This window comes from Mustela nivalis (assembly GCF_964662115.1).
Source record: "Mustela nivalis genome assembly, contig: HAP1_SCAFFOLD_692, whole genome shotgun sequence".
Taxonomy (NCBI): Eukaryota; Metazoa; Chordata; class Mammalia; order Carnivora; family Mustelidae; genus Mustela; species Mustela nivalis.
The window spans coordinates 114,369-141,140 of record NW_028135971.1 but is presented as its reverse complement, the minus strand read 5'-3'; the positions used below and the strand labels follow the sequence as shown (position 1 = coordinate 141,140).

At 42.6% G+C, this 26,772-nt stretch overlaps 1 long non-coding RNA gene across 4 annotated transcripts in view; it reads left to right on the top strand.

Annotated features, from left to right (window-relative positions):
* The first annotated feature begins 2,775 nt into the window (after nucleotides 1-2,775).
* The window catches only part of LOC309857420, a 75,417-nt gene continuing 51,420 nt past the window's right edge, over nucleotides 2,776-26,772 (top strand). For 2 of the 4 annotated variants that reach the window (XR_014307703.1, XR_014307704.1), the window contains exons 1-2: nucleotides 14,883-15,929; nucleotides 21,750-21,836. This is a non-coding gene — a long non-coding RNA (uncharacterized lncRNA). Of the gene's footprint in view, nucleotides 2,868-14,882; nucleotides 15,930-21,749; nucleotides 21,837-21,920; nucleotides 22,075-26,772 lie in introns of those variants that run through there. The other 2 variants (XR_014307705.1, XR_014307706.1) reach the window with 2 other exon arrangements.

Sequence of the window (26,772 nt, the reverse complement as noted above, 5' to 3'; positions counted from 1 at the left end):
AGCTGCCCTGGCTTTATGATGACCAGGAAGTGTATCCCTGGAATAAGCCCCTTGTCCAGGACATGCTAGTTGTTGTGATTAAAATGCCCCTTTTGTATGGGCAAACCATGAAATTTTACTGGTGCAAAATTGAGCAAGGGGACAAAATGACTTACTGGATTAACCCATCTCAGTTTCCCCTTAAAGGTTTTTCAGATGTTACCCTACCCCCCAAATGGGGAGAATCAGAGAGTCAAGGGATTCATCTCAGCAGAATGGATATCTTTACATGGCTTTTAAGGAATGGGATCAATAAAGCAGATGTTAGTGGGGTTGAAGCAAAGGTACATTTTTGAAGACTTCTGAATGGAACACTGAAGGAAGTTCTTTGGTGTCCTCCAACATTTAAGGTCCCCAACCAAGCCTGTCCCCTCCATCTAATCCAGTATGGATGAAATTTAAAAGCCAAAGGTAAAGATTACAAGGAGAAGCCCAACATGGAGTTGGATGGGGCGATAGTCAAGCAGATTTATCCAGATGAGTATTGACAAAAGGGCCAGGGTATCTTGGCTCAATGCTGTGCTGGGGACCCAAAACCTTGTGCCCAATGGTTGAGGGGTGAAGAGGTTTCTTGGACTCCTTGACAAGGGGAATCCCAGGAACGTTGTCATACCAAAATCTGTTGGTGAGACCATACACAGGAAGCCTACAGTTAAATGGAGGGAATCTAGAAATGCAAATATTGATAAGATTAAGGTGAAAAGTTTGGTTGACAATGGGAATGTTCATGCAGGCTGTGCCTATTTTACCTGGCAAAGTATTACGGGGATGGATAATGTGTCTGACTGGTGAATGTTTCCCCCACCCGGCAGTGTAAAACAGAAGGCACATAAATCTGCCCTTCAGGCCATATAATTGGACATGCTAAATGGGTATCAGGAAGAATGCCAGAGCCCACACAGTGGGAAGAAAAGGGGGTGGAGAGTTGGTACAAAGTCTCTGTCCAAGAATCCTGTGTGGAACGTTGACTGGGGGTTGTTATCCTCCGAGCCTTTAGATCTACCACCTGGTACAGACAGCTGATCTGGAGTCAGGGCCTGTTCCCATTAGGATGCATGGATATTGGTCCAGTGCAATCCACTTGCCTCTCTTGCCCCCTGGAGGCAATATCCTACCCACCTGCAGTCTCTGTTTCTCTGGTTGGAAGACAGAACAGTTCTTGTGGCCATCTTGTGTCTCAGAAGTTGCAAGAGGAATATGTCTAGGGTTAGCTGCTCTCCACTTTACTACAGTCCCTGGGGCAAGGTGGCCACCCCCAGCAAGCATACTGGTACATACACTCATCAATTCCAACCATACCAATCTGGTTGGGAGTTCTGAGAAACATTGACAGGTCTTACTTTAATGCTTTCTTCAACTTTCCATGGTGAATGCCATTGGTCCATGCCCCCTTTTGGGCTTCCTTCTGATAGGCCTTTGTCCTTCTGCCCGACCATAGGCATAGGCTATTGGTCAGAACCAGAGAAACTCTACAAAGCCAAACACAGGAGCAAATAGCATGCAATCTAGCCCAGGGAGTTGATTTATTTTTACCTTCTTGATCAGAGTGGTGGTATTCTAAACAGGAAACTCTCACTTCACCCCCAAAAGGCCATCCAAAAGCCAAGCAACTCTGTTGGTCAATCAGGAGCTGTTATAGGGCACTATCTGGGGGGAAGGGGCAACAGAAACACGCAGCTCCTGAGATGTGATGCCCAAGTCAGTTCTAAGGAAATAGGGTGTACCTACTCACAGACACACTGACTAACCATTTCTTTTCCTCTTGGAACATGCCCCATGCACAAACCATTTCTATTTTATGATGGAACTCATCCGGCCATTGCCCTCCATTTAGAGTGTTTCTCTAACAGCACCAAAGGTATTGTGGGTATTTTAGGTTTCAAGCTTCTTTTTGCCCTTCAGTTGCAAGGGTGGAATCAATGTCCTTTAGCTTAGCTAGTTATTATTCCTCAAATGGAAATTCTCTAGTTCATGTTTCCAGCAGTTCTCACGGAGAGGGGCTCATAGGATGACAAGAGAACCACCATGAAGCTCCTGCACTAATTTAGACTGCTAAGTTACATTATCTTAGAAGGAGTAGTGGTTTGACAGGAAGTCAGAATGGGCAATGAAAGCATCGGTGGTCTGAAACAGAGGGAGAGGCAAGCATGGTGGGCTGGGTTACACAGCTTCATGAGTGTTTGCTCACAGTCAACATGAGGGGCACAGAGAGTCTGTCCCCACTAGATAGACCCCTCTGCTTTTCTGGTGGACCTAGGGGAAAGGGGGATCAGAGGATGCTGGTGGGACTATGAAATTCTTCCCAATGGGGAAGAGGATGAGAGAAGTGCCTGACTCAGTGGATTGGGCTGTCACTTCCTCTGGCAAAAATGGGGTTAACTGTGAATGCACCTATATCACCAAGAGGTAGAAATAGCCCACTACTTCTGCACAAATGCAGAGAAGGGGCACTAACAGCTGAGGATAAGGAATGAACACATGCATCGTGCAATGTGGGAGATCCCATATTCTTCAGAAAAGACCCTTAGCTAAAGATGTTGGATGCCTGATGGGGCTTAGCCATTGGTTGCTGAGACCACTCCCATCTTTTGGAACCTGCTAATCACAAATGTAAGACTGCAAACTTGTGTGACCTCAGGAGATATTCTGCCCATGTAATAAGATAATGCACTGAATTAATTATTAATGTCAGCAATTCACTCTAGGAATAGGACACTACCTTTTGACTTTTATTTTTCAGGTCATGTCTACCACATTGCAATAGGCCCTCACACTGGCATTGTGAGTACAACACCGATATGGAGAGTCAAACACATTGCGGAGTACAGGTGAGCTAAAAACCTAGTTTCTGCACCCCACACTTGCTCCTCCAAATATTGGGTATATTCATGTTGATAAGATTTCTGAATCTTTTATAGAAATGCTATCTCAAATGAGGATTCTAAGACAGGTGTGCTCATTTTTCTATAAGGTAAATGTGGTCAAAGGCTGGGAGAGGGGAGAGCAGGCTGAGATTGACTACATTCATATAGCCAAGCTTTTATCAACCATGCCTACCAAATGACACCTCAATAAAAATATTCAACAGGAAAGCTCAGTGATGTTTTTTTCATTGGAAAACACATGGTTGTTCTGGGAGGGTAACATGACCTGACTGCACCCAGAAAGGGTGTGGAAACTTTGCTTCCAGTACCCTCCTGGACCTGGCACTGTGTGTATCCTTTATTAAGTTGTGATCTTCAGTATAGCACTTTCCTAAGTCCTATGAATCACTTATAGCAAATTACCAAATCCCAGTGAGTCATGGGAACCCCTGAATTTGTAGCTGGTCTTCTGGAAATGCAGGTAGCCTCAGGACCTCCAACATGTGGCTGGTGTCTGAAGAAGGGGCAGTCAAGTGTAGCACTTTGCCCTGAACTTGTGGGCTCTCACTGTAACTCTGGGTGGATGGTGTCAGAATGGCATCACAGTGCAGTCAATTAGGATAGAGAGAGGACACACATAAATGTCCATGAAGCAATGGTAATGAGTGTTTTTTTTTTCTGAAAAAGTGGAACTTGCAATTTTTCTGCACAAGGGGGATACAGTTGTATGGGAAAGACACACATGCACACACCATAGCACCATACAGATTCACATATAGGCCCACCTCCCTGACCCCATGACCCAAACCTGTTTCATCTAAAGGGAGTACAGCTGCTTGTAGAAACAAGAACATAGTTCATTACCTAGAAAATCATTTCCTTCACCACACTCTCAATCCTCATTGCCTTCACTAAGCTGGAGCTCGAATTGGGGTGGTACCTCAGATGAAAACTTACAAGGAAGACCCACCATTTTTGTCATCTGGATCTTTTCCCTCAGCAAGTGACTGGCCTAGACCATGAATATTTTTTCTTTCTTTCTCTTGAGGCCACCTGTAGTCACAGAAAAGCAACTACCATGAGGGGCAGGTCATGCTATGCCCTGTCTATCCTTTTGGTCTCTTGTTGACTATAGGAAATCAGATGGGAAGGGCACCTGCCAGGCTCAGTTGGTGGAATACGCAACTCTTGATCTTGAGCCCATGAGCTTAAGCCCCACATTGGGTATGGAGCCTACTTAAAAGAAATTAATTTAAAAAAAAGAATATTATATGGGAAACAGTGCTCAAGGGAAGGTAATTCATCAGCAAGAGTAGAGGACACTTATACACACCAAAATGAATGAATTGTTCTTGGAGGAGCTATCTGTCACGTGCATCTTTGTTGTCAACTACAAAAATCTTAATGAGGAAAAAAAAACCACTGCTGAGGAAAAGGCCCCCTACTCACAGTTTCTAATCACTACTCCCATAGTTGAGCGCCTCTTGAAACAAGCATCAGTTGGCAAGAGACTATCCTTCCAGTCCTCCAAGGAAAATGTAACTAACCTGTATAATAGAGATGCTACTGGGTTTTCATTTGGAACTAGACTGGCTAAGGAGAAAAAAAAATCAAGAAAGCAACATTTCTATCCCAGGCAAAGACAATCTTGAGTTGGCATTTGGTGGGATCCCTTCATCTTCCCTGCCTCCTGGTCCTCTGGGGGAACTACAAGTGTATAGATGACCTTTGAGTACATGGGTGAGAGTGCTCATGCAGTACTGGATCTCAGCTTAAAGAAGAATTGCAAAAAAAAGGTCCTGGACACCAGGCTGGTGCTATAAACTCTTATTTGTCTCTGTACCCAAGTTGTGTAATACCCAGAATTTGGGCATTTCCAGTGCTTCTGTAGAGAATACTCTTAAATTCCAATACTCTTAAATTCCAGTAAAATCCTCCTCATTCTTATTTGTTTGGGGTCAGACACGAAGGCATAACCCCAGCAAGGACAGAGGTTGGCCACATTGCCTTTCTTTTTGTCACCAAATCTTTAGAATGTGTGAGCTGATTGAACTTTTGATGTGTTTTTTACATATTCCCCTGAATAACTAAAATTAAATACATCAGAAAATACCAAATGCAGCTGAGGCTGGGGAGCACCCAAACTCTCTTCTATGATAGCCATGAGCATCAGATGTGCAGATCTGGAAAACCTTTAGTCAGGATGCATGGTGGTGTATACAAGCATCTCCCATGCCCCAGTGTTTCTTCGGGTGGAGAAACACCCAACAGAAATGCAAACATGTGTTTCCCAGAAGACATTTCCATCAGGAATGTACACAGAAGCATTCCTCTTAAATTCCTAAACGCTCATAATAAGGTAACATGTTAACAGATTCTAGCACATTTCAACAACTATGCACTATTCCTTCCTAGGGAAGAATGATCCTTAAGAACATACTCCTACAGCATGGGTGAATCTCACAAAACATAGAGCAAAGGAAGTCAGGCACAAAAGGAATCAAGATTTCCTTTAATGGCAAGTGGTTGACGACGGTTCCTTTTGGGGTGACGTTCATGATGGGAAGGAGGTCCAATGGCACTTTTGGGGGTGCTAGGTTCCAGTAGTGAATTTGGGGGGGTTGTCTTTGTTTTTTATTTGAAGTATGATGACACAATTTGTGAAAATTCATTGAGATGTACAATCATGTCGTGATAGATTTTGGGGGGCAGGCATATAAATCTTTGAAGTGTAGGAAAAGAAAGAGTATATATGAAATATATATTTCATATATATAGTATATAGTATATATTTATATATAGTATATTATATAGTATATAGTATATATTTCATATACAGATACTCTTTCTTTTCCTACACTTCAAAGAATTATATGCCTGTATATTTCAAACATGGTATCAAAATCCAAGCAGGTCCATGCTGTTGCAGACAGGGTAAGAGGGTCTTTTATCACAAACCCTGAATCATAGCCCTGTATCCAAATACAGCAATCACGTGGGGACTCTTATAGTAACTGTTTCGTAGCATCAAAAATCCCCAGACTGCTACAAGAACCTGATAGCATTCACAGCCATTCACCCCTCATGACCAAAATGATCCCAAAGCTGTATCATTAAGCACTCACCTCTGAGTGATCCTTGATACAGACAGGAGAATCTCCTAAGCACACAAAAAGCATACATCTTGGAGTATTTAAAGAAAAATCCACATTGAATTGGGAACTTTTCTTGCCTACCTGTTGCACTTTGGTTTTCTATGATTTTACCCACATTTACTGAATGTATTGCATGCATGTGTAGTGCATTTCTGAGAAATTCCCACACATATAAAAAATAAGGACTCCATAATATGTTGGTGGAGATTATAGCCATTGCTTACCCTTTCATCCATGCCTTCTTCTTCCCTTATAAGGCATCCCGATTTTGTCTCATGACAGCGATGTCTGGGTTTGGAGAATCCAAATGGGGCCATGTGCCAGAGATAGAAATGCTCAACCCAGTCTGGGTGAGCACAGAGTGTGGCCACCGGAGGGATTGGCTGCTTTTCTCTGAGGGTGCACTGAGGAGTGCGGCCCAAGCTCTCAGCTCCTATGGGGCTGGACACTGAAAGGCTGCCATTTTCATTCTCATCCTCCTAAGCTCTACAGAACGTGTTCAGGGAACAAAAACTCCCGAGACTGAAACCGAGCAGTTTACTTAGCTGGGACCCTGGCAAGGACAGTGCAATTCCACCTTGGGCAAAGACATTTGAGAATCACAGCAACAGGCCTATCCCTCAGAAGATCAGCAAGAACATTCAGCCAAGACCAAGTTCACCAATCAGTGAGAGCTGTGGAACTCCAGAGCTAGGGGAAATCAACACATACAATTCATGGTGTTTTCCCCATGATTATTTAGTCTTTCAAAGTTATTTTTTTATTTTATTCTTTTCTTATTTTATTTTTTATATTTTTCATCTTTCCTATTTTAACGTTTTAACTATTTTATCTTACCAATACTTAAAAAAAAATCTTTTACATATTCATTGTTATTGTCATATTTTATCCCTTCATTGTAGTTAACCTTATTCTTTGAATACACATAGGTTTTTTTTCTTTAAAATTTTGGGATACAATTTCTTCTAATAGCTCAAAATATACCCTAAATCTAGTGCATGGCTTTGTTCTATTCTTCAGCCTGATCACATTTTTTCCTCTTTTTCTTTCTTTTTTCAACCAACTTCTTATCTTATCAATTCCTTTTTAAGAATCTTTTTAAATTTTCATCTTTCCAGTCATATTCCACCCCTTCATTGTGTTTACCCTTATTTTTTATATATGTAAGTTTATCTTTCTTTAAAATTTTGGAATATAGTTTCTCCTTACAGTCCAAAATACACCCAAAGTCAAGTGTGTGGCTCTGTTCTATTCACCAATCTAATATATAGATGATATAGATATAGATATAGATATAGATAGATATAGATATAGATATATCTTTTCTTTTTTTCCCCCTTTCTTCTCCCCTGGATGCAGGTCTCTTCTGAATTGGTTAGTGTATATATTTCTAAGGTCACTGCTACCCTTTTAGTATTTTGTTCTCTCATTCATCTATTCTTATCTGTATAAAATGACAAGGTGAAAAAACTCACCACAAAAAAGGAACAAGAGGCAGTACTGACAGCTACGGACCTAATCAATATGGACATTAGTACGATGTTAGAACCAGAGTTCAGAATGATGATTATCAAATTGAAAAAAGCATGGAAGATATTAGAGAATCCCTTTCTGGAGAAATAAAAGAACTAAAATCTAACCAAGTTGATTTATTCCTGGGCTGCAAGGTTGGTTCAACATGCAAAAATCAATTAATGTGGTACCATACATTAATAAAAAATAAAGAACAAGAACCATGTGATACTCTCTATCCATGCTGGAAAAGCATTTAACAAAGTACAGCATCCTTTCTTGATCAAAACTTTTACAGTGGAGGGATAGAGGGTACACACCTCAATATCATCAAAGCCATCTATGAAATCCCACAGTGAATATCATTCTCAATGGGGAAAAACTGAGAGCTTTTCCCCTAATGTCAGGAACATGCAGTAATGTCCACTATCACCACTGCTATTCAACATAGTACGAGAAGCCCTAGCCTCAGCAATCAGATAACAAGAAAAAAAAAAGGTATCCAAATTGGCAGAGAAGTTAAACTCTCACTCCCCGCAGATGATGTGATACTTTCTGTAGCAAACCCAAAAGACTCCACTCCAAAATTGCTAGAATTCATACAGGAATTCAGTAAAGTGTCAGGACATAAAATCAATGAACAGAAATCAGTTGCATTTGTATACACCAACAACAAGACAGAAGAAAGAGAAATTAAGGAGTTGATCCCACTTACAATTGCATTGAAAGCCATAAGATACGTAGGAATAAACCTTACCAAAGAGGAAAAGAATCTATACCCAGAAAACTATAAAGTACTCATGAAAAAATAGAGGAAGACACAAAGAAATGGAAAAATGTTCCATGCTCCTGGATTAGAAGAATAAATATTGTGAAATTCTCTATGCTACCTAAAGAAATCTACATATTTAATGCAATCTTTATCAAAATACCATCAATTTTTTCCCCAAAGAAATGGAACAAATAATCCTAAACTTTATATGGAGCCAGAAAAGACCCCAAATAGCCAGAAGCATGTTGAAAAAGAAAACCAAGTTGGTGTCATGACAATTCCAGAATTCAAGCTCTATTACAAAGCTGTCATCATCAAGACAGTATGGTACTGGCACAAAAACAGACACAGAGGTCAATGGAACAGAATAGAGAGCCCATAAATGGACCCTCAACTCTATGGTCAACTGGTCTTCAACAAAGCAGGAAAGAATGTTCAATTGAAAAAAGACACTCTCTTCAACAAATGGTGCTGGGTAAATTGGACAGTCACATTCAGAAAAATAAAACTAGTCCATTTCCTTATTCCACACACAAAAATGGACACAAAATGGATGAAAGACCTTGATGTGAGACAGGAATCCATCAAAATCCTTGGGAAGAACATAGGCAGCTACCTCTTCGACCTCAGCTGCAGCAACTTCTTCCTAGAAACATCATGAAAGGCAAGGGAAACAAGGGCAAAAATGAACTATTTGGACTTTACCAAGATCAAAAGCTTTTGCACAGCAAAGGAAACAGTCTACAAAACCAAAAGACAACCAGCAGAATGGGAAAAGATACTGTAAATGACATATCAGATAAAGGACTTGTATCCCAAATCTATAAGGAACTTTTCAAACTCAACTCCCAAAGAACAAAGAATCTAATCAAGAAATGGGTGGAAGACATGAACAGACATTTCTGCAAAGAAGACATCCCAGAGGCCAACAGACACATGAAAAAGTGCTCAACATCACTCGGCATCAGGGAAATACAAATCCAAACCACAGTGAGATACCAGCTCATACCAGTCATAATGGCTAAAATTAATGAGTCAGGAAATGATAGATGTTGGTGAGGAAGCAGAGAAAGAGGATCTCACCTACTGTTGGTGGGAATGCAAGCTGATGCAGCCAGTCTGGAAAACAGTATGGCCACTCCTCAAAACATTGAAAATAGAGCTACACTACGACCGAGCAATTGCACTACTAGGTATTTACCCTAAAGATACAAATGTAGTGATCCAAAGGGGCACGTGCATCCAAATGTTTATAGCACCAATGTCCACAATAGCCAAACTCTATAAAGAACCTAGATGTCCCTCAACAGATTAATGTATAAAGAAGATGTGATATATATATAGAATGGAATACTATGCAGCCATCAAAAAAAACAGAATCTTGCCATTTTTCAATGACATGGAGCTAGATGGTATTATGTAAGCAAAATAAGTCAATCAAGAGAAAGGCAATTATCATATGATCTCTCTGATATGAGGAATTTGAGAGGCAAAGTGGGGGGTCATGGGGTGTAGGGAGGGAGAAAATGAAACAAGATGGGATCAGGAGGGAGACGAACCAAAAGAGACTCTTAATCTCAGGAAACAAACTGAGGGTTGCTGGGGGGCAGAGGGGTAGGGAGACGGTGGCTGGGATATGGACACTGGGGCATGTGCTATGGTGAGTGCTGTGAAATATGTAAGCCTGATGATTCACAGACCTGTAGCCCTGGGGCAAATAATGCATTATATATTAATTTAAAAAAAGATCCAGGTAGGTGATGAGGATAGAGCACATGGATCTCCAGATAAGTACAGTCTCCAGATAACGTCAAGACAAGTCTGGATCTCACCTGTATTCTTCTGTCAAGTTATTTAGCCAAGGGTTTTTGAGAGTCAAGAATTGCCCAAATCAGAAATGGCTTTTAAATGTTTTTTTTTTAAATAAAAACCAAACATAGAATTAAAAACATGGTCAAAGAATCATATAGTATGAAAATGCCCAGATTTTAAAAACCACACCTTTATAAAAGGACTCTCCTAGAACTATAGGAAATGAACATCCCAGAAATTAAAATTAAAAACTCAATTCATCTGAGGGGTTTGAAGTGATGGGGGGTTGGGAGGTTGGGGTACCAGGTGGTGGGTATTATAGAAGGCACAGATTGCATGGAGCACTGGGTGTGGTGAAAAATTAATGAATACTATTATGCTGAAAATAAATGAATTAAAAACAAAACAAAACAAAACAAAAAAACTCAATTCATTATACCAGATTAGAGATAGGAGGAAAAAGAAATACAGAGATGGAAGGTAGTTCTGACATATTTACCCAGCTCAGGCAGAAAAAGAAATTGGATATTCAAAGAAAGCATTTAAATAATTTGAAAGCCTGATTTAGAATGTCTAATAATCTAATTTGGCTCCAAGGAGAAAGCAGGGAGACTGGAGAAGACAATGCATTTGAGGTCATAACAGTTGAGCATTTCTTTAATCTGATAAAAAATATATGATTTCTCAGCTTTGGGAAACAGAGTGAAAGCCACAGAGTATAAATAGATTGAAAACAAACAAAGCAAAACAAAGAAACGCCAAAATAAAAGCGATGGGTGGGGACATCTGGGTGGCTCAGTCAATTAAGCATTCAGATCTTGGTCTCAGCTCTGGTCTTGATCTCAGGCTCATGAGTTCAAGTTCCATGTTGTTAATAAATAGCAAGCCAGATAGGCTTGGAGACCAAAGGCATCATTTTGTCTTTAGAAGGTCAACACTAATGAAAGAAAAGAAAGAGGAGAGAAGAGAAGAGAAGAGAAAAGGAAAGAAAAGAAAAGAAAAGGAAACATCCTACATATAGATATATGTTGGTGCAAGTCAAGAAAAAAAGGGAAAGATAAGACCTGTGTTACTTACCCCAGAAGAACAATCAGCAAAAGTAGAACCAAAGAAAGTGAAATAACACCTTTAGTGAACTGAGCCTAAAGATCAAGACAGAGGTATATACTTGGTCAAACACTTATTCAAATAACAGAGAAATGATGATTTCTTGAGAGGTCATTAAAGAAACTGAAGATGAATGATCTCAGAATGGAAGTTTGAGATATCTGGATGCTCAGCAAATATACAAGTAGGCAAAAATGATATCTCCACCAAGTAAATACTGTTTCCCAAGCCAGGATGAAAACAGCAAGTTGGAAGCAAACCCATAAGCAGAAGTAACATGTAGGATCAGAAGTAACATGTAATCAGATTTGAAGTGTTCTCATTCTGTTTGGAATAACGTACGTGTATTCATTACTTTGCATTTTAAGTTAATTTGGCATGTTAAACTTTGAAGAATAATTTAAAAGTGACTGTGTACTTCCAGAATAGTTCAGTGGTTGTAGTTACAAAAATAATACTTACACTGAGTCGATCCAAAAGAAGAAAGGAGGATAGAAGCATAAATCCATCAGGATAAATAGCAAAAAAAAATTGAGTAAAAATATCTATAAATGGATCAGTACTCATACTAAATGTAAATGGACTTAACATGACAACTCAAAGGCTGTATTGACTTTGGATAATTTATTTAAAAACATAGGTACATATAAGTACCCATAAATGTTTTGATGAAGATGTTGGGGAAGATATTAGGCAAACACTAATGAACAAGACAGAAAACTGAGGCATGTTCATGAATAGTAAGACAGACATGCTTGGAGATCAAAAGCATTATTTTGTCTTTAGGAGGTCAATACCTAAGAATACATTGTCTGATTCAAAGTAAAGAATTCTGATTCTCAGCTCCGACATGAACTAGCTGTGTGGCCTAGACAAATCACTTACCTTCTCTGGACCTAATTTTCCAGATCTGTCACTTGGGGATCATGACAGCATGGATCACTCGAGGTGGTGAGGATTAAAGGAGAGCCCACTTGGTAAGTCTTGCATACACACTTCTGTGATTTGGGGTGACTTCTCCCATTCTTCTACCTGACTCCAGGGCCTTGCTTCATGCCAGGCACATGATAGGGGCTCAGATTGCTGAAGGAATCAAATCTCATTTCTGTGGCCCTTTGGCTGTGGGCCCAGAGAACCAAAGCAGCTCCCAGAACACCCTCCCCACCTGGGTTGGCTCCGGGGTGTTGGCCTTGCACCCCAAGGGGAGAAAGTTACTTGTACAGGAGAGCAGGCCTCAAGCTAGCACCACTGCTCCCTGCTGTGTGCCTGTGGACATATCCCTCCACCCCTCCTAAGCCTTGCTTCCTGGACAATGGGCTGTCGATGACATGGGTGGCCCCTAGAATTATTGAGAAGCAGGTGAAGAGTGGAGCATACAGTAAGCACTTCTTAAATGTACAGGCACTGCTGTCTCAGCTTTTCCTGTAGAACTCCTGAATTCCACAGATAAGGAAACTGAGGCCCAGAGAGTGCCAGGGACTTGTCCAAGGTCACTGAGTCTGTATATTGCTGGTTCCAGCTGTGGCTTTAACCATTCTCCCTGCTCAGTCCCCAAACAACCAGCAAGGTTGTGCTTCTGGGTCGACCAGGTAGCGGTCTCCCTAGAGCAGAGGGTTTGGGGGGGGGGTGGAGAGCAATAGGAACAGTCACCTTTACCCAGGGCCTTGTTCTCTCATGAAATCCTAAAAACTCTATGAAAGCGCTATTGTCAGCCCCATTTTACAGATGAGGCTCAGAGAGGTGACTGTAGCTTGCCCAGCAATACAGTGAAAAAGGATCCTCTCGACCTCAACACCCCAGCACCAGATTTGTTGAACAAAGGAAGCAACAGTGGACATCCAGGGACACCCAGTGTGAATTCTACAGTTTTAGGAGTTTAATCTGCCTTCCCCAACCTGGAGATGGATAGAGGACCATAACAGCATCTCTCGTCTGGGGGTCTTTGCAAATTGTCAAAGCTCCAGAGGGGATGCCCTAATCCCACCCTACACACCTGCTCTACCTCTGGTTGGCAGAAGCCTTCCCTGCATACCTTCAGGAGCCGCAGATGGGCGTCAGGGTGGCATTCAGAATTCCGGGGACATGTGGAACCAATACTGCCTCCCTTTCACCCTCTCCACCAGGCAGCACACAGAGGCTCACCAGTCTCTCTCCCTGGGGTTACCCTGGACTGCTCCAACCTCCAGCCAGTAACCTAGGGCCTTAGCAGCCCACTGGGTCTTAGAAGGTCCTCTCCTCCCTGCCTGGAAGAGTGTGTCTCTCTCCTTTCCCTTTGCTTCCTGAGCCCTTTGGCCTCCAGTGTGAAGGTCCAGGTTTTGTTTCCTGCCTACCTTCCAGCCTCTGAAGGCACTGTCTCCATTGTGCCCCCCCACCCACAGGAGACATAGGATAGCTTCTCAGCTTCCATTCCCCCAGGGAGGGACTCCCAATCACAAGGTCCAACAGGAAGAACCACGTCTTGGTTGGAAACACGAATTCCAGGGACAGTGATTTCTGGGGATGTCTGTGGGCAATTACATTCTGAGTCCTGCTGCCCACTTGTCCTCTGACATGCAGTGAACTCCTGTCCTCTCTGACCCTGGGTTTCCTTTACTCTGCCATGAGTAGTGTAGAGATTACTTATACCTTTTTAAAACCCAACCAATATTTTTCCTGACATTTTAAAAAATTATTTCCTTTCAGTGTAACAGCATTCATTGTTTTTGCACCACCCCCAGTGCTACATGCAATCCGTGCCCTTTCTAATACCCACAACCTGGTTCCCCCAACCTCCCACCCCCTGACCCTTCAAAACCCTCAGATTGTTTTTCAGAGTCCATAGTCTCTCGTGGTTTTCTTACAGAAACACCCAAGAGTTCCCCATGGTTTGTTTTCTCCTACATGGAGAGGAGAGGGAAGCCCAGCTTGGAGAGCTGCAGGTGCAGGCCTGGTGGTCACTGGTTAAGGGGCATTGACTGGCCTTTAACCATGTAACAATGATGATCACAAACTCATACACATGGTTTAATTGTGCCGCCCCTGAGCTAAGTACTTCACTTACATTAATGTGTTTCTTCACATCATGTTTGGGAAGTGGATACTGTGGGCCACTCTGTCTTGCAGATAGGAGAGCCAAGGCAAGCAGAGGGTTAACCACCTGTCCCAAGTCACCCAGACGGGAAGGTTTTGCTGACTTGAGTCCATTCTCTGAGCTGTGTCCTAACCAGTTTTCTTTGCCTGAGCAGACCTTGGTGCCTGAACTACCTTCATCGGTGGAGGTCTTAGAGCATGCTGGAGTGTGGTGGGGAAGGAGAGAAGGTGCTATGCATCCCGTACATCAGGCCTGAGAGCAGGAGCCTGCCTGTCCTCTGAGCCCAGTCTTGCCCCTCTCCAGGGAGTAGGGATTTATGGATAGAAGCCCAACTAGGCAGGAAGGGTAGACAAGTGCCTGCACCCTCAGGAGCTGAGAGGTGACCCCTTCTGCCCTGTTCCCAGAGGAGGGTGGTTGGGAAAGATGGAGCAGCAAGCCAAAGAGAGAGGAGTTGAAATGGGAGAGCAGAGCAGGGGAGAGGGAGGGAGGAGGGAGACATAAAGGGAAAGAAGGTCAACCACCATTTTTAATTTTTAGATTCCTAGTGTTGATGACACAGAGGCGATCTGGTCAGTCCTTCTCATTTTCCAGAAAGCAAATGGAGAAGAGATTGTTTACTCAAGCTTTTTGACATTATGGTGGCAACATTAACCCCAATAACTGTAATCTGAACACTTAGCATGGGCCAGTCTCTTTTCACAGATTAGCTCCTTAACCCCCCGGACAGGTCTTGTGTTCCAAGTTCCCATTTTACCTACAAGGAAACTGAGTCTCAGAGAGGTGAAGTGACCTGCCCATAGCTGCACAGCACTGGACAGGCTATAATCAAACCCAAGTTCCCAGATTCCAAGTGCCAGAGACTCGACCACCACAGTGTCCCACGGTCCAAGGAAATTTCTCTTTTTTGAGCTCCTACTATGTGCTGGGCACCATGTGAGGTATGAGGGATATAGAGATGAATAAGACAGACCCATTCTATGGCCAGTTTTCATGTGTCCTCTGCACTGGGAACCTTGAGGATAGAGCGAACTTGTTGCCAGCATCTACTACAGAGCATGGCACATGGTGGAGTCTCAGTTAATGTTGGCTGAGTAAATGCATCCTCATGTGGCCTTGGTTGCTTCACCCTTTTCATCCCTAACAGTCCACATTCACATTTCTTCCTCCAGGTCTTCTTTGCCCCAAACTGCTTCCTCTTCTCCTTTTATCGAATCGTCCACTAGAGGATTTCTTGACAACTAAAAAGAAGAAAAGAATTGGAAATATCAGAGCCCCCCCCCCCACAACACCCACCAGGGCAGGAAAATGCTCACATTAGGGGGCTGTGTGACTTCCTGGAGCTCCTGCTGCAAGGGAGCCCAGCCATTCTGATTCCCCACCCTGCTCCCTGCCCACCACTCAGGGCTGCTCAGCATGGTTCAGCAGTGCAGACCTGGGTCAGGAGCCGGGGTGACACCAGTAAAGCTGGTGAGGGAGCCAGCAGAGAGACCTGAAAGACATTGAAGGTGTAAGAATCTCCAGTACCTGCATGGTGCCGGGTTCTTTGGAAGAACCATCCAAAGAGGGAAAGGGGAAGAAACAAAAAGTGGAGATCAAACGTAAGGATGCAAGAAAATGAAAAGAGAGGACTATAGTGATAAATTGCAGGCACAGTTTTGCCCATTCTGTGCCAGTCTTCAACATCTTCAAAGTAGTCTTTGAGGGGACAGGGCAGCAATGACATTGGGATGTCCGTGGAAAGGAAAGTGGAGAAGAAGGGAAGCTAAGGACTCAGAGCGGGCCCTGCTGCTCCCAGGATTATGTCTGCAGATCTCAGGATCTGCTGTCCCCTGATCTGAGGACAGATTATGTCCTCAGCTTTGCAGTTGACTGATAAATGCAGCTTCCCTGGGCTATGGGACCACTGAGGCCACCCCAGCACGGTGGCAGTATGTGGGACCACTGTATACTCGAGTATTGGCAGGCATGTACATGAATGCCAGAACTGCCTTGCTCTGTGACTAATGATCTCATGGTTAAGTGGTAAATGCTTGTTAGTGGCCAGTGCAACAACATTGGGACCCATGCTTGGGTTCACAGTTTGGCTTTTCCAACCTAGGCAGTCAAGAGCATGGGCCATCCCTCTCTGCACCTTCTCCACAAAGAGAGGGAATGGCCAACAAACCCCCAGGTCCAGAGGTGGTGAGAGAGGAACGTGGTGTTGTATGTAAATTGTGCAGGGGTAATGAGATTTCTGAAGGGAGATCTGACACTTGCTTTGGGCTGGGTACATGGGAAATACCTCCCGAGGGAACACACATACACTCACATTCACAGTCATACCATGCAGACTTACATACACACACAACTCTCACACGCACATGAATCCAAACCACCTAAGTGACTAAGTTGCTTACAGAGCCCATAGATTGTGGCCAAAGCTCTCTGCTGAGCATTCATGGCACCCCATCCCTCCATTCCGGCAGGACCCAGAATCAGGGTAGACACGCAGGCCAAAGCAGACAGGAAAGCCCCACCTCTTTCAGCACTGAGATACTTCTTCAGCACGTGATTCCAGAATATGTACAATTTTAGATTCTTTTTGCATCCATCTGTGATTAAAAAGTATGAAGATCATATCATCTTGTACACTGTTTACATATGGCTTTTTTCTCTTGATTTTATGGAACCAGATGGGATACACAGCCCCCAAAAGGAAAAGTTTGGGCTTTTCATGGCAGACCTTTCAAGTGCATTTTGGTCAGCAAATACAAACTTCTTTGTCAAGGACGAGGTTTTTTTTTTTTTTTAATTTCATTTCAGTGTTAACAGTATTCATTGTTTTTGCACCACACCCAGTGCTCCATGCAATCCGTGCCCTCCTTAATACCTACCACCTGGCTCCTCCACCCTCCCCCCCCACACACCTTCAAAACCCTCAGGTTGATTTTCAGAGTCCCTAGTCTCTCATGATTCACCTCCCCTTCCAATTTCCCTCAACTCCCTTCTCCTCTCCATCTCCCCATGTCCTCCATGTTATTTGTTATGATAAGGAGGAGGATTTCTTACTGAGGAAATTGCTCACTGCCATACACTTTGTAACTGATGCTGTCGATTTTTGCTCTTTTTTTTTCCCCCAGTGAGTAAAGTGATAGAACTTTATTAAGTCAGGATACAGAAAAAGCTCTCAAGAGTGAGAGGGGTCTCGACAGGGTCGCCAACAAGGGCCTTTAAGGTTGGTCTTTTAAAGGCAGCTAACCAGGGAACTTAAAATCTTTTAAGATCTCTATTGATAACACATTCAGTGGCTTAATTCTTTTTTAGGGGCTGGTTATTCTTTGTTGATCACAGGTGATTATCATAACAATATGTACCCCTCAGGACCCACACCACATGCCTGTGGCAGGGTGGTCCTCCATCCCAAATGCCTCTGGTTTCTCCACACCTTCACAGTTTGGGGATTTCTGTGAGCCTGATCCCATAGTCCCCTATCTATCTCTCCCTACCAGCCCCATTTGTCCCTTGCCTATTCCTCCCCGTGGAATAGTAACCCTAACTGCTGTTAGGGAATGGGATGATGCCTGCTCTGTTTCCTGATGAAATGGGATGGCAGGCTGTGTGACAGTTAGAATCTATCCATTGTTAAAATGTTTGTCCTGGGGGCGCCTGGGTGGCTCAGTGGGTTAAATAAAGCCTCTACCTTCGGCTCAGGTCATGATCTCAGGGTCCTGGAATTGAGTCCCACATCAGGCTCTCTGCTCAGCAGGGAGCCTGCACTTCCTGTCCCCCCGCCTGCCTCTCTGCCTACTGTGATCTCTGTCTGTCAAATAAATAAATAGAATCTTTAAATAAAAAAAATGTCCTGCCCAGAGAGATTTACACTTTCAATGCCATCCTTATTAAAATACTACTGGCATTTTTCAAAGCGTTCAAACCAACAGTGCTAAAATCTGTATGGTAGAAGAAAAGACCCTGAATCACCAAAGGGGAATGATGAAAAAGAAAAAAAGCTGGGGCATCACGTTGCCTGACTTCAAGCTGTATTACCAAGCTGTGATCACAAAGACATCATGGTATTGGCACAAAAACAGACACATAGACCAGTAGAACAGAATAGAGACTCCAGAAATGGACCCTCAACTTGATGGTCATCTAATCTTTGACAAATCAGGAAAAAATATCCAATGGGAAAAAGAGAGTCTCTTGAATAAGTGGTGCTGGGAAAATTGGATGGCTATATATACAAGAATGAAACCTGACCATTCCCTTACACCATAAACAAAACTAAATTCAAAATGGATGGAAGACCTCAATGTGAGACAGGAATCCATCAAAATCCTAGAGGAGGACATAGGCGGTAACCTCTTCGACATCAGCCACAGCAGCTTCTCTCAAGACATGCCTCCAAAGGCAAGTGAAACAAAGCCAAAAATGAACTGTCTGGGCTTCACCAAGATAAAAAGCTTCTGCACAGCAAAGGAAACAGGCAACAAAACTAAGAGGCAGCCCACACAATAGGAGAAGATATTTGCAAATGACATTACAGATAAGGGGCTGATATCCAAGATCTATGAAGATCTTCTCAAACTCAACACTCAAAAAACAAATAGCCCAGTCCAAAGATGGGAAAAAGACTTGAACAGACACTTCTCCTAAAAAGACATGCAATGGCTAATAGACACACGAAAAAATGCTCACCATCACTAGCCATCAGACAAATAAAAATCAAAACCACACTGAGATGCCACCTTATACCAGTTAGAATGGCAACAATTAACAAGTCAAGAAACAACAAATGTTGGTGAGGATGTGGAGGAAGGGTAAACCTCTTACTTCTTGGGTGGTTTGAAACGCCAGCTGGTATAGCCACTCTGGAAAACAGTATGAAGTTTCCTCAAGATGTTAAGAATATAGCTACTCTTCCACCCAGCAATTGTGCTACTATGTATTCACCTCACAGATACAGATGTAGTGAAAAGAAGGGACACATGTACCCCAATGTTCATAGCATCAGTGTCCACAATAGCCAAAGTGTAGAAGGATCCAAGATGCCCTTCAACAGATGAATGGATAAAGAAGATGTGGTCCGGGACACGTGGATGGCTCAGTGGGTTGGGGCCTCTGCCTTCGGCTCAGGTCATGATCTCAGGGTCCTGGGATAGAGTCCCGCATTGGGCTCTCTGCTCATCAGGGAGCCTGCTTCCTCCTCTCTTTCTCTCTCTCTGCCTACTTGTGATCTCTGTCTGTCAAATAAATAAAATCTTAAAAAAAAAACACAAAACACCAAACTATGGAAAGAACCGAGATGGCCTTCAACGGATGAATAGATAAGGAAGATGTGGTCCATATACACTATGGAGTATTATGCCTCCACCAGAAAGGATGAATACCCAACTTTTGTATCAACATGGACAGGACTGGAAGAGATTATGCTGAGTGAAATAAGTCAAGCAGAGAGAGTCAATTATATGGTTTCACTTTTTTGTGGGGCATAACAAATATCATGGAGGAAAAGGGGAGTTAGAGAGGAGAAGGGAGTTGAGGGAAATTGGAAGGGGAGGTGAACCATGAGAGACTATGGACTCTGAAAAACAACCTGAGGGTTTTGAAGGTGCGTGGGGTGGGAGAGTGGGGGAGCCAGGGGGTTGGTATTAAGGAGGGCACGGATTGCATGGGGCAATGTGTGTGGTGCAAAAACAATGAATACTGTTAACACTGAAAAGAAATTAAAAAAAAAAAAGAAGATGTCGTCCATATATACAATGGAATATTATTCAGCCATCAGAAATAATGAATACCCTCCATTTGCACTGACATGGATGGAGATGGAGGGGAATATGTTAAGGAAAGAAGAGTCAAGCAGGGAAACACAATTATTGTATGGTTACACTCATCTGTGGAACATAAGCAATAGCATGTAGTGCCATAGGGGAAAAAAGGGAAATCTGAAAGGCAAGAAATCAGAGAGGGAGATGAACCATGAGAGACTATAGACCCCAAGAACCAACCTGAGGGTTTCAGAGGGGAGGAGTATAGGGGGATGGGGTAACAGGGTGATGGGTATTGAGGAGGGTATATGCTGAGATTGGGTGTTATAAGTAAAGAATAGATCATTGAGCACTACATCAAAAACTAATGATGTACTACTCTACGGTGGCTAAATTAATATAATAAAAAAATAAATAAAAAACCAATCTGGGGTTCCTGGGTGGTTCAGTGGGTTAAGCCTCTGCCTTTGGCTCAGGTCATGATCTCAGGGTCCTGGGATCGAGTCCCGCATTGGGCTCTCTGCTCAGCAGGGAGCCTGCTTCCCTCTCTCTCTCTCTGCCTGCCTCTCCATCTACTTGTGATTTCTCTCTCTCAAATAAATAAATAAAATCTTTAAAAAAAAAAGCCTCTGCCTCCCTTCCTGAGACCATGATCTAGAGACAAAGAATTTCTAGAACCTGCAGGCTTGCACTTCTCAGATTCCCTTCAGAACAGGATGTGGCAACCATCTGCCCTTAGGACCACATGCCCCAGCACTCCCTCTAAGAGGAAGAGGATTCTTTCTCAGGCTCCTTTCATCAAAAAGTTGTGGGAACAGAGGAGGGGCTGTTGGAGAAATATCCCTTTAATCTGAAGAGTCTGATAGAACATGGCCTCTGGGATTGGGTTTGGTGAGAGCCCCATTCAGGGAAGATCAAGAACAAGGCAAAAAGCTATTACTAATGCCACTCAGTGTAGAAATGTAGGGTCTTCCCCTAGAAATAGAGATGGAAAAAGGATCATGAGATCTGGGGTTGAAGGGCCTCATCTTGGTGCTAGGCTCCCCAAACACAGGCACTACATCCTTGCTGTCATTCAGCACCCTCTCCAGCCTCCCTTTTCTCTGACACCAACTGAATATGCTGTGGCTCCTTCTCTTTAGTCATGATCGCTCCTGCTGTCTGCTCAGAGGTGAGACCCATCATGAACTGAAGTCATTCCTGACAGACTCAAGGGAATTCTGAAAATGTTATTTTCCTCTCAGGACCCTGGGAACACTTTCCTCCATGGTGTTGGGATTTTGTCAGATTAAACCAGATCTATTTGGCATACAATAGACTGCACACATTTTTAAGTCATACAATGCCATAAGTTCTGACACACAACACACCCATGAGGCAAGGGGCGGGATTTTCTTTGTCTTTTTCTAAATGATAAGTTCACACCAGTAACTGTGCTATTTAGGGAGACATAAATCCTGGATACACACACACACACACACACACACACACACACACACACAACTACATGCCTATTCAGAATCACACCTCGTCTGTTCACACAGAGACACAGCCCACCCCCACATACACAAACTCACTACCTGAACACTAAAGAGCCACTTACAAAGATATGACCATGGTTATGCACATAGAAAACCCATTGTTTCACCACACCTCTGATCCCCATTCCAGTGGGAACCCAGGATCTGATGGTGCCCCTGACTACAGACAGCAAGAGACTGATTCCAGAATATACACTTCTTTGGGCGGCACCTGAAGGTACGGAAAGGAGGGCAGCATGAGGCTCAGGTCATGTTTTATACTGTCTGACTTCATGATCTTTAATTCTCTCAGTGACATTAGGAAACCAGAAGGAACCCAGTGTTTGGCCCTCACAGTAAGAAAACAGGACGCCTGTAGGAAATTGTTTTTCCTTGGAGATGTGTCTGCCCAGTCCACTCAGGATGGTGCCTACAATTCTTCATCCAAGCAGGGAAACTGTTGCTGAGGGAAAGAATGCCACCACCGCAATTCTTTTTTTTTTTTTAAGTATCATTGGTGAAGTTCAACCAACCTTTATTTGTCTATACATATTAGGTACATACTAAGTGTTTAGCAAATGCGTTTGTTCACAGAACCCCAAATCATTTTAACTAATGTAATAATAAAGCTAGAAAAGTCTAGTGTAGACTAATGCTGGTCTAAAATGAAAGCATGATCTACTAACTATAGAAAGTTCTTTTCAGCAAGAACACGTGGGCTCCCTGATTTATGTATCTTGTATAGGTACCTAATAAAAGTTTACCAAATTTAAAAGTTAAATAAGAAATAACCATGAGAGACTATGGACTCTGAAAAACAATCTGAGGGTTTTGAAGGAGTGTGGGGGGGTGGGAGGTCGGGGTACCAAGTTGTGCGTATTATAGAGGGCACGGTTTGCATGGAGCACTGGGTGTGGTGCAAAAATAATGAATGCTGTTATGCTGAAAATAAATAAAAAATAAATTAAAAAAAAAGAAAGAAATTACTTTCTTAGCTTTAAGTAAGTGAGGTTATATGATAATATTTCTATAATTTGAAACAAATAGTATCAATACCTTTTCTAAATAATGATAAATTTACACCATTTTCTTTCTTTTTTCTTTTGTACACCAGCGCAATTCTAACCAGGTTTGCTGTTGCCATTGGTGAATGTCCTCTCAAATCAGATGATGGTTGACAAGAGACAACCACTCAGCACTCTCCCCAAAAGGAAATTATATATATGTCCTCTCAAATGTGTGTGTATGTGTAATTCTGTAATTACACATACACACACATTCAGACACATATACAGTTGAAACATCATTTTATTTCCATATACAAGCAATTTATATTAGGAAAATGAATTTTTTAATATTATGTTCAATTCGCCAACATGTATGATCTGATTTTCACCTGAATTTGATGAAAGAAACCAAGAAAACAATGCTTGTTCCTTGGGTGAAGACTGGCATGCTCACCTTGGCAATATGCCATTCTTTCTGCACTTCCATGCTCTTGCGAGGCCACACTCAGACTGAGCCGATGTCCACATCTAGACAGACATCAAGAAAGTACCTGTCAGCACATTGGTGGTGCTGCTCAAGGATAATTCGGGGAGGGGCACCCAGAGGGCTCAATCCTTTCAGCATCGGCCTTCCGCTCAGGTTATGATCTCTGTAGTCTCGGGACTGGCAAGCTCCCCACAGGAGGAGGATCGGGAACAAGGGTAAATATATTTTTGATACCAAACTCCGTATAAAAATGTAGGGCCTTCTGTAATTGCATTACTGGGTATTTATCACAAAGATACAGATGTAGTGAAAAGAAGGGCCAACTGTGCCCCAATGTTTATAGCAGCAATGGCCACAGTCACCAAACTGTAGAAAGAACCAAGATGCCAGTCAAGAGATGAATGGATAGGAAGGTGTGGTCCATATACACTATGGAATATTATGCCTCCATTAGAAAGGATGAATACCCAAGGGAGGAGTCAAGATGGCGGAGAAGTAGCAGGCTGAGACTACTTCAGCTAGCAGGAGATCAGCTAGATAGCTTATCTAAAGATTGCAAACACCTGCAAATCCATCGGCAGATCAAAGAGAAGAACAGCAATTCTAGAAACAGAGAAACAGGCACTTTCTGAAAGGTAGGACTGGCGGAGAAGTGAATCCAAAGTGACGGGAAGATAGACCCCGGGGGGAGGGGCCAGCTCCCGGCAAGCGCCGGAGCAATGGAGCACAAAATCAGGACTTTTACAAGTCTGTTCCGCTGAGGGAAATCGCTCCAGAGGCTAAACCAGGGCGAAGCCCATGGAGAGTCAGCGTGGCCTCAGGTCCCGCAGGGTGACAGAAGGATCGGGGGTGTCTGAGTGTTGCAGAGCTTGTGGGTACTGGAATGGGAAAGCCAGCTACAGAGACAGAGCTGACAGTAAGCTCACAGCTGGGGGTTACCTTGAACTGGTTGCAGGCTCAGTGAGCTTGAAGCCTGGCAGGAGGTCAGGCAGACGGGAATTACTGGGTGCTGTTCTCTAAGGGCGAACTGAGGAGTGGGGCCCTGAGCTCTAGGTTCCTCCAGGCCAGAGACCCGGAGGCCGCCATTTGTATTCCCATCCTCCGGAACTCTACGGAAAGCACTCAGGGACCAAAAGCTCCTGAAATCAAAGCCGAGCGGATTACTCAGCCGGCCCCTGGTAAGGGCAGTGCAATTCTGCCTGGGGCAAAGACACTTGAGAATCACTACACCAGGCACCTCCCCCAGATGATCAACAAGAAATTCAGCCAAGATCAAGTTCACCTAACAAGGAGTGTGGTTTCAATACCAAGGAGAGCAGTAGAATTCCAGAGGAGGAGAAAGCAAAGCATGGTACTCATGGCTTTCTCCCTGTGATTTTTTAGTCTTGCAGTTAATTCATTTTTTTTACTTTTCATTTTTTTCTCTTCTTCTGCTAAAAATTTTTTTAACTTTTACTATTTTCTTTTTTAATGTTTTTTAAATAGTGTAATATATATTTTTCCTTTTTATACTTTTCTTTATTCATTTTCCTTTTTTAATTCTTTTCGTTTTTTTTTCCCTTTTTTTCTTTTTTTTTGAACCTCTTTTTATCCCCTTTCTCCCCCCTCACGAATTGGGATCTCTTCTGATTTGGTTAAAGCATTTTTTCCTGGGGTTGTAGCCACCCTTTCAGTATTTTACTTGCTCCTTCATATACTCTTATCTGGACAAAATGACAATGCGGAAAAATTCACCACAAAAAAAAAAAAAAAAAAAAAAAAAAAAAAGAACAAGAGGCAGTACCGAAGGCTAGGGACCACATCAATACAGACATTGGTAATATGTCAGATCTAGAGTTCAGAATGACAATTCTCAAAGTTCTAGCCGGGTTCGAAAAGGCATGGGAGATATTAGAGAAACACTCTCAGGAGATATAAAGCACTTTCTGGAGAAATAAAAGAACTAAAATCTAACCAAGTTGAAATAAAAAAAAGCTATTAATGAGGTGCAATAAAAAATGGAGGTTCTCATTGCTAGGATAAATGAGGCAAAAGAAAGAATTAGCAATATAGAAGACCAAATGACAGAAAGTAAAGAAGCTGAGCAAAAGAGGGACAAACAGCTACTAGACCACGAGGGGAGAATTCAAGAGATAAGTGACACCATAAGACGAAACAACATTAGAATAATTGGGACTCCAGAAGAAGAAGAGAGAGGAGAGCAGAAGGTATACTGGAGAGAATTATGGGGGAGAATTTCCCCAATATGGCAAAGGGAATGAGCATCAAAATTGAGGAGGTTCAGAGAATGCCCCTCAAAATCAATAAGAATAGGCCCACACCCCGTCACCTAATAGTACAATTTACAAGTCTCAGTGACAAAGAGAAAGTCTTGAAAGCAGCCCGGGAAAAGAAGTCTGTAACATACAATGGAAAAAAATATTAGATTGGCAGCTGACTTATCCACAGAGACCTGGCAGGCTAGAAAGAGCTGGCATGATATTTTCAGAGCACTAAATGAGAAAAACATGCAGCCAAGAATACTATATCCGGCTAGGCTATCATTGAAAAAAGAAGGAGAGATTAAAAGCTTCCAGGACAAACGAGAACTGAAAGAATTTGCAAACACCAAACCAGCTCTACAGGAAATATTGAAAGGGGTCCTCTAAGCAGAGAGAGGGCCTACAAGTGGTAGATCAGAAAGGAACAGAGACAATATACAGTAACAGTCACCTTACAGGCAATACAATGGCACTAAATTCATATCTCTCAATAGTTACCCTGAATGTTAATGGGCTAAATGCCCCAATCAAAAGACACAGGGATTTACCCTAAAGATACAAATGTAGTGATCCAAAGGGGCACGTGCACCCGAATGTTTATAGCAGCAATGTCCACAATAGCCAAACTATGGAAAGAACCTAGATGCCCATCAACAGATGAATGGATCAAGAAGATGTGGTATATATACACAATGGAATACTATGCAGCCATCAAAAGAAATGAAATCTTGCCATTTGCAACAACATGGATGGAACTAGAGCGTATCATGCTTAGCGAAATAAGTCAAGCAGAGAAAGACAACTATCATATGATCTCCCTGATATGAGGAAGTGGTGATGCAACATGGAGGCTTAAGTGGGTAGAAGAAGAATAAATGAAACAAGATGGGATTGGGAGGGAGACAAACCATAAGTGACTCTTAATCTCACAAAACAAACTGAGGGTTGCTGGGGGGAGGGGGTTTGGGAGAGGGGGGTTGGATTATGGACATTGGGGAGGGTATGTGATTTGGTGAGTGCTGTGAAGTGTGTAAACCTGGTGATTCACAGACCTGTACCCCTGGGGATAAAAATATATGTTTATAAAAAATAAAAAAATTTAAAAAAAATATTTAACCATACAATTTTAAATTAAACTTCAATATTATTTAAATAAAAAAAGGGTTTAAATCCCAAAGCAATTTAATTAAAAAATAAAATAGACCCACTCTTTTGAACTCCGTGAAAAGTTTAAAAGGCTATTTCTCTTCTGTTTTACTAATCAATTAATTTGATAAAATTTTCAAAACCTGATGCTCTTTCATGAAAACGTGATTGTGTGTGTATGTAGCACTCGTTTATATGTGTGTTCATGTCTTCATGGACAGGCACACACGTGCAAATGTCTTTGCTTTAACAGATGGTGCTGTTTACCCCATA